Source organism: Silurus aristotelis (assembly GCF_946808225.1).
Source record: "Silurus aristotelis genome assembly, chromosome: 13".
In the NCBI taxonomy this organism is placed as follows: domain Eukaryota; kingdom Metazoa; phylum Chordata; class Actinopteri; order Siluriformes; family Siluridae; genus Silurus; species Silurus aristotelis.
Genome location: NC_139586.1, coordinates 21,470,632 through 21,483,014, shown reverse-complemented (window position 1 = coordinate 21,483,014; position 12,383 = coordinate 21,470,632). Strand labels below are relative to the sequence as shown.

The 12,383-nt window shown below is 37.2% G+C and overlaps 1 protein-coding gene across 1 annotated transcript in view; it reads left to right on the top strand.

The window, feature by feature from the left end:
• efl1 (elongation factor like GTPase 1) overlaps positions 1 to 12,383 on the top strand; it is a 158,108-nt gene that overhangs the window by 116,162 nt on the left and 29,563 nt on the right. The gene's annotated exons all lie outside the window — the stretch shown is intronic.

The following is a 12,383-nucleotide window of genomic DNA, read 5'->3' as shown; positions in this document are numbered from 1 at the left end:
TAATTTGTACACAAAAACACTTTTGGCTACAGTGAGTTGCTGCTGCTGTGTTTATAAGATGGCTTGTTATTCAGTAAGCATTCGTGGGATTGAGATGCAGTTGATTATGAGGGATGAGGGACGAACAGAGATGCGGTAAATCGGGTTAGACCATGAGTGACAGCTGAGTTGCAGCGTTGATGATTAGGTATGAAGATATTATTCTAGACGGCGTGAGTGCGTATGGGTGCGCGTGTGTGTTCGAGCTTCAGCAATCAGCGAGCGATGTGATTCCACACTACCTGCAGCTCCACCTCTTTCTGCTCTTATCTTTAACTAGAAAGATTAACTACAGTTAATACAATGAGCTCTCTCTCTCTCTCTCTCTCTCTCTCTCTCTCTCTCTCTCTCTCTCTCTCTCTCTCTCGCTCTCTCTCTCTCTATATATATATATATATATATATATATACACTGTGTATGTGTGTGTGTGTCAGTGTGTGTGTGTGTATATATATATGAGGCACCATTTAAATGCATTTATTATTAGCCCTTTATTTCCTTCACATGCAGTATTTTAATAGAGCAATTTTGCACCAGTTTGATCAGTATGATTCTCACCATAATGTTTAATTTGTCAATGTTTGGCAGTGTCAGTGTGCTTTCTATAGAGCATCTTGAGCGAGCTTTGGCGCTAGCATGTGGGCTCATCAGCAAGCTTTCCAGTTCTCAATTTCCCACCTGTTAGTGCTCACTTTCCCTGTAGTTCTTTCTCTCACTCTTTTTCTTTCATCCCCTGCGTCATTACATCTATGTGAACCTCATCTGGAGCTTCACTGCTGCATGTCCAGATCAATACTCTTTAAAGCGATAGTCTGTGCCAAGAAAGTGTTGATGCCTGCATGCCACTGCTCTGCTAGTGCTATCTTCACGCTGTGCTCTGTAAAATATGACTGCAAAAATCATTTAACATTACTGCACACACAGTCTCGGGTATATCTGACAAATAATGTATTGGGTTAGAGGGTAAGTTAAAGGGTAGGGATGAGTTTAAGGCAGGGGTGTCAAATCTAATTATATTTTGCCTGTAAGATCATATCAAATGTGTATTAGAGCTGGCCGCCAGTATATAGTGCATACACTGCTAATACTGTACTACAAATCCCAGAATGCTTTGTTAGTGCGTTGGCGCATCAGTCGAGACCGCTGAAAAACTCGATTTGCCGACTTTGAAGCCCAGAAATGCAGATTTGAACTGCTCAGTAATTATTTTGTGGTTGACGTGGAAAGTGCACCAACCAACCTCCAAATGGAGCTGATTGAACTCCAGTGTAGAGACACTCAAGTCAAAGTACGACTTTGTGTGTGCTGCACAGTTTTCATGTTTCCTCCCCGACACAGTGCTCCAACTCCGTGCCCAAGCTGCTCAAATGCTCTCTATGTTCAGCAGCTCATATCTATGTGAGCAACTGCTCTCTTTGATGAAGATGAACAAAACACCACTCAGGAGTCTCACTGATGAACCTTTTCACTCAAACCTGAGGATGTCCTCAGCTCAGAGCCTAGACCCCAGACATTGATGCATTTGCATCTAAGAAGAGATGCAGGTATCTGGCTTAAACCAATGTGCATCAAAGTAAATCAGAGTGTAGCAAACTGAGCTTAAATGAATGTTGTCTTTATGCACTACGCCAAGGCATGGACTGTTACTAGTTGAAAGATTTTTTTTTAATTGAAGGAAATTATTATTATTTTGGGTTGTTTTGTTGTTGGCCTGTGAAAAAAGATTTACATTAAATAGGAATTTGAAAGGCTATAGATAGAGAGAGAGAGAGACATAAAAAGAAACGAATACCACTGATGTGTGTTTTATTAGTATTAAGCTTTGGTTGTTCCAGATTCAATGTTTATGCAAAACCAAAGTTTGTTTCCATATAAAAAGTTTCAACATTACATGTCTGAAGAGAAGGGAAAACAATTGCAGTAAATTTTTCAATAAATATTCAGTTTGTCCCGCGACTTCGTCCCAGTTTTTAATTTTGGCTCACTGTGAATTTGAGTTTGACACCCCTGGTTTAAGGGTTTGCTATTACAGGTACAGGTAATGGATTAAGGGTCAGAGGACAAATCTGAGTTTAGAAATTAGGGTATGGATTAAGTTTATGGTTTATTTTAAAGCAGAAATCCCCAAACAGTACTGCACTGTGGAGGAGTTGCTACCGGGTGGGAAAAACGTTTGCGGTAAATGTCGTGTGTGTGTGTGTGTGTGTGTGTGTGTGTGTGTGTGTGTGTGTGTGTGTGTGTGTGTGTGTGTGTGTGTGTATATATATATATATATATATATATAAGTGAAGCGCTGTGAATACTTTCCTCTGGATGTACTGTGCACACACATGCACACATTGTAAATATATATATATATATATATATATATATATATATATATATATATATATATATATACAGGCAGTCGTCAACTTACAACCTATGCAACTTACGAACATTCGACTTTACGACCACAATCGCTAGGCACGGCGTACGTTATTTTTTTACCAGCTACCGGCATAATTTCACAGTACTGTACATATAGCCTACTCTACTTATGACCAAATCGTGTTACGAGTGTCGTACGCCGTGGCTACGCTGCTAGCCGTGGCGTACGACAGTGCGTACCAGCTTCCGGCATTATTTCACAGTACTGTAAATATAGCCTACTCTACTTACGACCAAATCGTGTTACGACCGATTTGTCTGTCCCAATTGTGGTCGTAAGTCGACGACTATCTATATCTATATATCTATATATATATCTATATATATATATATATATATATATATATATATTATATATATATATATATATATATATGAAACAAAAATGAATTAAATTAATTATTTTCCAAAACATTCTACAAACAATACCCCATAATGACATGAAATCTTTGCAAATGTATTATATATATATATATATATAAAAAAAAAGGTACTTAAGTATTCACAACCTTTGCTATAACACTTATCCTTGAGATGTTTCTACATCTATAATTTTATATATATGAATAAATAAATATATATATTTCGCTCATCACGAAATCTCAAAAACCACTGAACGGATTGCAATGAAATTTGGAACATACCTTCCTCTTGGGTCTTAGGTGCTCACTAAGAAAGGATTTTGAAAAATTCGGCCTGGATCGGGGCTAACTCGCGAAAAACGCGATTTCTCACGCATTGTAAACTCTTCGAAATAACATTACAGATCCTAATGAAACTTAGTACATTGTTTCTTATTACATGTTAGATGCACGATAAAAAAATTTTTCAAAGTGGTTTGCCCTGTATCGGTACTACAAAGGGGTAGTACGTTATTTGTTGACGTTACGTTCTGATCTTTGATCATCCAGTCCTGCTCAGTGCTTACTGTTTATTGCCATATTGCTTAGCGTTCTGCCTTCCGTAGCGAAGCACGGGTACTTTCCGCTAGTATAAACTTTCTTTCGGCTTCTCCAGTTAGGGGTCGCCACAGCGGATCCTCCACACGTTTGATTTGGCACACGTTTTTATGCTGGATGCCCTTCCTAACGCAACCCCAATTTATCCAGGCTTGGGACCGGCACTAAGAGTGGCTGGGGATGGTTCCCTGACCGGGGATCGAACCCGGGTCGCAGCGGTGAGAGCGCTGCATCTTAACCACTAGACCACCAGGAGACCTCCGCTAGTGTGTGTATATATATGTGTGTGTGTGTGTGTGTGTGTGTGTGTGTGTGTGTGTGTGTGTGTGTGTGTGTGTGTGTGTGTGTGTGTGTGTGTGTGTGTGTGTGTGTGTGTAAAAACACATACAGTACAGCCCACCAGTAAAATACACTGAGGTACTGAAATTAAAAGTCTGAGTTTGAATGCTTAATATCAAGGCAATTTGCTGAAATGGGAAATTTGGAAGCAAAGCCGTCCTGTGAGATTCTAGTCCAGGTTGGCATGATTACCTTACATAATTAGTACAGATTTGTCAGCTTGCACATTCAGGCTGCGAATATCCCATTGAACCACATTCCACAGGTGCTGTACTGAATTCAGATGTGATTACTGGAGAGGCCACTGAAATTCACTGATTCATGATCATGTGCTTGGAGTCAGTTTGGGATGAAGCGCTGGAAGTAGCTGTTATAAGCTGTCTAAATTGTGCCCAAAAATTTTGTAAGCTGTGGAAAACAGGTGATCGGATCTAATGTGAAATGAAAGCATTAAACCTTCATGTTACAGCAAAAGTCAGATTTATCAGATGAGGCGTCTGATAATCATTTTTTTTTTTTTTCAATCTTTAAATCTCTGGTTTTGTGAGTCTGTACCTTCTTTAGCCTCAGATTCCTGTTCTATTGTGTTCAAATGTCGTTGTAACCCATCTACCTCAAGATTAGATTTGTTTCCCTTTTTGAGATGCTTTTCTGCTCACCACCGGTGTAAAGCGTGGTTTTATAAACTGTAGCCTTTCTGTCAGCATGAACCAAGTCAACAGTTTGCCCCCCCAACAAACTTCTCCTTGTATGTTTTTTTTTAATTAAATGATAACTAAATGAATTTTTTTCTTTCACCATTCTCTGTAAACACCTGAGACTGCGGTGCATGGAAGTTTCAGGATATGAACAGTTTTTAAAATATTCCTCTTGTTCTATTTATTTTATATATATATAATTACCATTCTTCAGTCCCTGGATGAACCTTTAAATTCTTATTTCAATCTCAAGGACTAAACATGCATTAGCATAAAGATGCATTTATACATCAGAATGAGAGATCTTGTGATTATACCTGTGCACTAAACATCTTATGCAATATTTATGCAAGGAGCTCATATTGAAATTTTAAATATCAGAAACACATTGCGGTGCAGGAATTGTTAAAGCATGTTATGTCTTCAGCAGATTTGCTTCTGGTTCACCTGAGTGTACTGTTTGTTAGTGTTCAAATGTAAATAAATATTGCTCATAAAATGTTGTCCTGAACACCAGAATAGATCATTAGGATTATTAAAACTGATAATCAATTATCTATAATATTATTAGTCATCTAGATCATCTAATCTCACAGTTCAACCTATTTTAATATTTAAATATAACACACAAGCTTTTTTAATGTTATATATATATATATATATATATATATATATATATATATATATATATATATATATTATATATATATATTTATTTTTTTTTTATATATATATATAAATATACAGCTGCTCTCAGGGTTTCTGCAACATTCAAATGAAAAATATCAGTTTTAGTCCTTAAAAAGTCTCAAATTCAATGTTCTGGGAATTAAATAATTTTAAGCAGGTCTTAATTTTCTGATGTCTATTTAACGCTATTGCACATTACCGCAGCACTTTAGAATTATTTTTTGTTTTGTTTGTTTCCTTGATGATGTAGTTCTTTATTTTGCCAGTCCAAATATAATTCGCTTTATTGCAACTACAAATGAGACAAAATGGCAACTGTCAATCAGCTTTCTGCTATTGGTGTAAATCTCTCTTCAATTTTACCAAAGATATAAAACTGATTTTATTTTTCAGCTATGGGGAAGTGTAAGTTTAGCAATAATTGGCTTTAAAAAAATTAATTTAGGGCTTAGTTAAGCCAAGTTGCTAACAATGTTTTTGTGTGAGTGTTTTTGATAGTGATAGTAAGTCGTAAATTTCATTCTTAATGGCTTAAAAAGGATGTTAAAGAAGTGAAGAAAAGAGTGCAGGCAGGGTGGAGTGGGTGGAGAAGAGTGGCAGGAGTGATTTGTGATAGAAGAGTATCTGCAAAAGTGAAGGAAAGTTTATAGGACTGTGGTGAGACCTGTGATGTTGTATGGTTTAGAGACAGTGGCATTGAGTAAAAGACAGGAGGCGGAGCTGGAGGTAGCAGAGCTGAAGATGTTAAGGATTTCGCTGGGAGTGACGACGATGGACAGGATTAGAAACGAGTTTATTAGAGGGACAGCACATGTAGGACGTTTTGGGGACAAAGTGAAAGAAGCCTGATTGAGATGGTTTGGACATGTGAAGAGGAGGGACATGGGGTATATCGGTAGGAGAATGCTGAGGATGGAGCCACCAGGAAGGAGAAAAAGATTAGGACCGAGGAAAAGGTTTATGGATGTGGTGAAGGAAGACATGCAGGTAGCTGGTTTGAAAGAGGCAGATGTAGAGGACAGAGTAGTATGGAGACGGATGATCCGCTGTGGTGACCCCTAATGGGAACAGCCGAAAGAAGAAGAAGAATAGTCTTAAAAAGGTCGTACCTAAGTCCTTAATTTTACTTCTTAGTTCTTAAAAAATGACATACTGCAAACTTATAGTTTTAATGCTGCACTTCAGAGCCAGGATCCTACATGTACACATGATTTTTAAACACCCCCCCCCCCCTTTTTTTTTTTTATTATTTATTTTTATTTTATTTTTTACATACACTAAGCTTGTTATCCAGAGTAAGAACGTGCCAGAGTAGGTGAATGCAAACTTCCACCACTAGCTCCTGTCTGAAAAGGACAAGTCCAGCAGTAGACATCTCATTAGCAGGCATCTCTCTCCGTTATCTATATTTTTTTTCTCTTTATATCCTCCACTGCTTTTCCTTCTTGCCCTCATCCTCTGACATTTTGACTAGCAGTGTCCTGTCCATGCCACCATTTACACTAGCTTTGATTAGACACACGTTAACATTAAGCTCTACTCTTGTCGGTGAGGCAGAGGTCAGCCCCTTAGTGTTGACTCCACAAGTTCACAGTCTCAAAAAAATCGACTCGGTATCTCCGAAGCAGCTGCATTTTCCTCTAATTACCGTTTTTGTGCGTCTTCTCCTCTTCAGCGTGTCACTCTTGACCTCTTCCTATTCCCATACGAATTCCTGCAGACAACGAGGCGTAAAAAAAATCAAACTGCATTGGCCCTGATTGATTTTTTCTCCTGCCCTGTGCACTGCACTTGTATTGAACAGATCTGCAAAAGAGTGCTAAACATGTTTAGCGCTTACCTATTTAGCGCACTAAAAAAAAAAAATTCTGGTACCAATAATTGAATATATTTCTCATTTTTCATGAACATTTTTTATTATTTAGTATCATTTACATTATGGCAAATTAAATGAAATGACTGATTGCTTTTGATTAGCTAGTCAGGCAATTTTTATACACTATATGGTGTGCTTTTTGAACATTCCCTTTCACATTTAGTCCTTGTTTGCTGGTATAGTAACCTCCACTCTTCTGGGAATATGTTTGACCAAATTCCGGAGTGTGCTTGTGAAGATTTTTGCTCATTCAGCCACAAGGGTTTATGTAAAAACAGGCACTGATGTAGGATGAGGAGGCCTGGAGTGCAGTCAACATTCCAGTTCACCCCAGAGGTGTTCAGTAAGGTTGAGGTCAGAGCTCTATAGCAGGCCACTCAAGATCTTCCACTCCAACACATGTAAATCATATCTTCATAGAGCTGGTTTTGTGCACAGGAACAGGCTTGGGTGTATTTCTTCAAAAACATTTATACTACTACTTCTTCGGCTGCTCCCATTGGGGTCACCACAGAGGATCATTCGTCTCCATACTACTGTCCTCTACGTCTGCCTCTTTCAATCCAACTACCTGCATGTATTCCTTCACCACATCCATGAACCTCCTCCTTCCTGGTGGCTCCATCCTCAGCATTCTTCTACCGATATACCCCATGTCTCTGCACATGTCCAAACCATCTCAATCAGGCCTCACTTACTTTGTCCCCAAAATGTCCTTCATGCGCTGTCCCTCTAATAAACTCCAACCTCATCTCTCCCAATGCAAACCTTAACATTTTCACCACATCCAAATATATCAATTGTGTGCCTCCAAGTTTGTAGTAACAGTTTTGGGACGCACCACATATAGATGGAAAACTTGTGTACCAAAACTATTTTCCATATAGTGTATATCAGTATGCCTGTAATTTTGGTCCTCTTCATTGCCGTAAATGAGTTTTTGTCTTGTCAGAATTAAGTAGAAGGTTCTTTAGAGTCCAGGTTATACAAGCCTGGAGACAAAGCTCAAATCAGAGGCTCTTGGTAAGTCATTTACAACTTTAACCTTTTCACAGTATCGTTGTTTGGGTACTGTGATAAGGCCTAAATCTTGCCTTATGTGTTCTACTACAAAACTACTTGTTTATAAGTCAAGCAGTCGTTTAAAAAGTAGCCAATTGGATAACTTTTCTAAAAATTCAAGTTTATTAAATTCAGTATTATTTGTTACAAAGATAAAAAAAAAAAAAAGTTGATGAATTTATAAGTTAAGTGTCTATAAAAAATATCTCTTAAAAACTTATGCCTAATCAGCAACCCAATAGTGACTGTTGCAAGGAAAACTCCCTGAGGTTATAAGAGGTGGAAACCAGACTCAAAAATGAACTCATCTTCATCTGGGTGGCATCGAATGTCAATTCATTGTAGTTTTATCATTGTTGTTATGTGCTGTTCAGTGATGGGGCTTAAATGTAGAACTGTTCATGCAAACTGCAGCCCTAAGTCATTGTTACATACATTGTTACATAACTGTTTATATTAATTACAGTCCAAATCCTCATAGTTCTTGCTTAGTTCAGTAACTTCATGGATTCAAAGAGCATCACAATTTTTAGGCATTTTCTAATTTGGCAGTAACCTGCTTCAGTGTATTTGTAGGCTACATTTTTAACAATGAAAGTAAGTAAATCAGTACAATTAATGGGATTTAATAAATAGGTACCAATTCTGAAATACACTGGGATTTTGTCTGGGTGAGCTGCTCGCCCAGTTCAAGTAGTTAAAACTGAAACTGGGCATTAAAGCTCCTTATTGATTAATGATGGATATTAATGGATGGAGAATGCTATGTCTGCGGCAGCTGACAGTTGGGTAGTGACTTGCAGCCGACAGCTCTGAAAGCACTTTTACACAACACTGTTCACAATGATGCCTCTTTTTTTATGTTATGCAAAGGGCAGCAAAAACAACCGAAGAAGCATTAAAAATGTGCATAATTCTCTATTTCATGCAAAGTGATCAGATCAAAGACAGTAAGCAGTCTATTAAAGCAAAAGCAAAAAAAATAAAAAAAATAAAAAAAAGATTTTTGCAATGCTTAATGTGATTCCTTTGCAAGTATGAGCTTATCTATGGTCTTTGTGAATGTTTTTCATACAAAGGTAATGCTATGGGGGGGGGAAGAATTATAGCATTTAACCGTAGCATGATCACATCTGGTTGTACCGTTGGATTGGGGTAAATGAGTCAAATGTGATGCCAGACTGATTTGTCTATTCAGTAGTAGTATCAATTTGTCTGTAGTTCAATTCGGAAGCAGGATAGTTGGCTTTGACACTTTTTAATGACATTTTAGTGGTCTGTTTTAAAATGCAGGTATAAGCAATTATACCTTGGGGCAGGATTTCACCACAATTGATTTTCATTTACTCACTTGATCGAGTTGTCTAGGGTCGAAGGGCAAACCTATCAAAGTCAATCAATCAGGGGGAGTTTCAATAATGTTGGGTAGTCGATGTGATTGTGCATTTAATGAGGCAGCGAGGCATCATGTATGTTTTGACACAGTTCGAATGAAGTGAGTAATGAAAATAGATTATTTTACGCTGAAGGAGGCTAATTATACATTTTACATCCACACTAATTGTCAGTATAAGATCAAGGGTGTGTCTGTGATAATCAATGGGCCCTTGTTTATTTTGAGCGCCATTTTCTAGGTCTAAAATAGTAGCATTCCTTGCTTTTAGAGGATTTTCTGGGTTACTAAAGTGTCTATTTAAAATTTCAGATGATTTCCTAATGAAATAAGTAGATTTGGAAGGAAGTCTAGATTTTCTTGTTGATTATTTGGCATGTTTAGTCTAATTGGTGATTGTGTAGTAGGGATGTGTGATATCGTTAGCTATTTGCGATTTCACATTATTGAGCATATCACAAAAATCCGAACAAAACACACCTACAGAGTGCATGCATACATTACGTGATGAAATCTAGTTAATTAGACATGTGCATGTGCACATTTAGAGTGCAATCACACACTGCGTGATTCAGTCTATAAAAATGCATTTAGAATGATCACAAAATAAAAGATATGAGGGCAGAAAATGTGTAAATTTTTATCCTTTAATGTAATAAATCAATATTACACGAAAAGTGCAAAAGTTTTTGTTTTTCTTAAAAAAAATCAGCATGATTACAAATTTTTTTTATACAACAGTTCAATAAACAAGAAGTTAATATTTAGAGAATTACGTTTTAGACACCAACAAAAATAATAACAAAAAAAAAGTCTCTGAACAACATTTCATTCGTTCCTGAATGAATCACCTGTTTAAATGATTCGGTTCAGTTGCAATGACTCACCTATTAACAGTGACTAGCAGTTTTAATGTCACATTTACATTATTTTCTCATTTTTTAAATAATCTCTAATATCAATATTGAACGTTATATGTCTAAAATATCAGAACATTATTTATTAATTTCTAACTGCAGGTTAAAGCATTACATTTCCCTCTGAGCTGCATTTAACAGTGTGTAAATACATCCAAATGCCACTTCAGATTCAGCTTCTGTTTCCTCTGCATTGCAAGTATGAATTTTGTTGATATTGATTTTATTTGTTTGGTAACAGCCAAAATGTCAAATTATTCTAATTGACTGATTAAATGTATGAATTTGACTCGTAAGTGGATGCATAACATTATTTTTTTGAAAAATTGCTTTATAAAGGTAAAACATATTAATAAATGGTAAAAATCTGTTTAAACCTATTGGAAAAGATTAATCTCTGTCACTGCTCTCAACTGAACGCCACACACAATTTAAAGAATATAAAAAGTTTTAGGAGTGAAGTGTCCACGGTCCTCAAGGCACGAGCACAATAACACACTTAGCAAATATATGTTGTCTAATTATCATTATTGATCAAATAGAAAAATATAGAGAGGGTTTTTTTTTTGCCAGTATTGCACACCCCTATTGCTTGCGCTTCTTTCTTGTGATTTTTTCAATGTTAAAAAGTATTTTAAATATGCACTTTTCTGGGTATTTCTTATTAATTGGTACAATACTTTGTCTATAGCCAATCCTATAAGGATAGTGTATTTAACTGTATCTAGGAAAGCTGGCCTCATTTAAAGCATTCTGCTTATAAGGTCTAATACAAATTTCCATTAAGGCACTGTTCAATTCATTTACAATAAGCATGTTGAATATTAGATCTAATAATTAGCAGTCCTAGGCCAAAGGTGGCTGTGTATCCGGCATTATCTAATTATATGTTAATTATATTACATGAACAAAGTTTCTGCAATTTACAATATTTTTGTTTTGCTTGGGTACACAGTCTCAGTACTATGCAACCTGGGTGATGCTTAACGCAGCTAGCAGATGTAGTTTTTTGCTGCTTCCTGACCCTAACTCTGGATTGCCACCAATTAACAAGCTTTATTTTAAGACTAAAGGCCAGTGGTGGATGAAATACCCTAAACATTTAGTGGAGTTAAATTAGAGATACAGTCTGTAAAATATTACTCCAGTAAAAGTAAAAGTGCTCCCTTTAAACTTTCCCTTGAGTTTTTGCCTTCAAATATACTTAAGCATCCAAAGTACTTTGATTTATTATGGATATAATGTTCCTATTATCATTTTTGTCACACGACTCTTCACTAAATCAATTCAGTTTATGTAAAAAAAGACTCTGTTTCTCTTAACACACCAACCTATTAATAGACTGATACTAATGAGTGAAACACTGATTGATTCATTCATTCATTCATTTTCTCCCGCTTATCGGTAATTCGGGTCGCGGGGGCAGCAGTCTAAGCAGGCCCCCGCCTCCGACTGCTGCCCAATCCTCATAGCACCGTCCCTTACAGTCCCTCCTGCAGGTGGTGAGCCCACGGGAAGGCGGCCCCACGTCACTCCGACGTCACGGACCTTGATATTTCCCTCGTAAGGGACACTGATTGATATTTATTACAATTATCATGAGCCCTAAACCTTCTTTTTAACTACTTACTTACTTACATGTGGCGAGTTCGAGTCCGGAGTTTTTTTCCATCATTTATTCCCCTCTACATGTTCTGCTTGCTGTTGAACTGATGCTGAACTGTATGTTGGTGATAAGTAGATACCACCAAGCGCTAATCAAAACAATTTGGGGGCAATCCAGGTCATCTCTAGGGAGCAGCAAAAGCCAGTGGTCATGGGTTTAAGATCTGTCTGCTAAAAACGCTTGTCCATAAACATGAAGTGTTCCAGAATACGTTATCAGGTTTTAAAAATAGCCCTGACTGTCTACTGTGCAAGAGCAGGTCATGTCGCCTGGCTTACAGCCACTAAAAAACGAGGTCACTCCACTTCACCAGT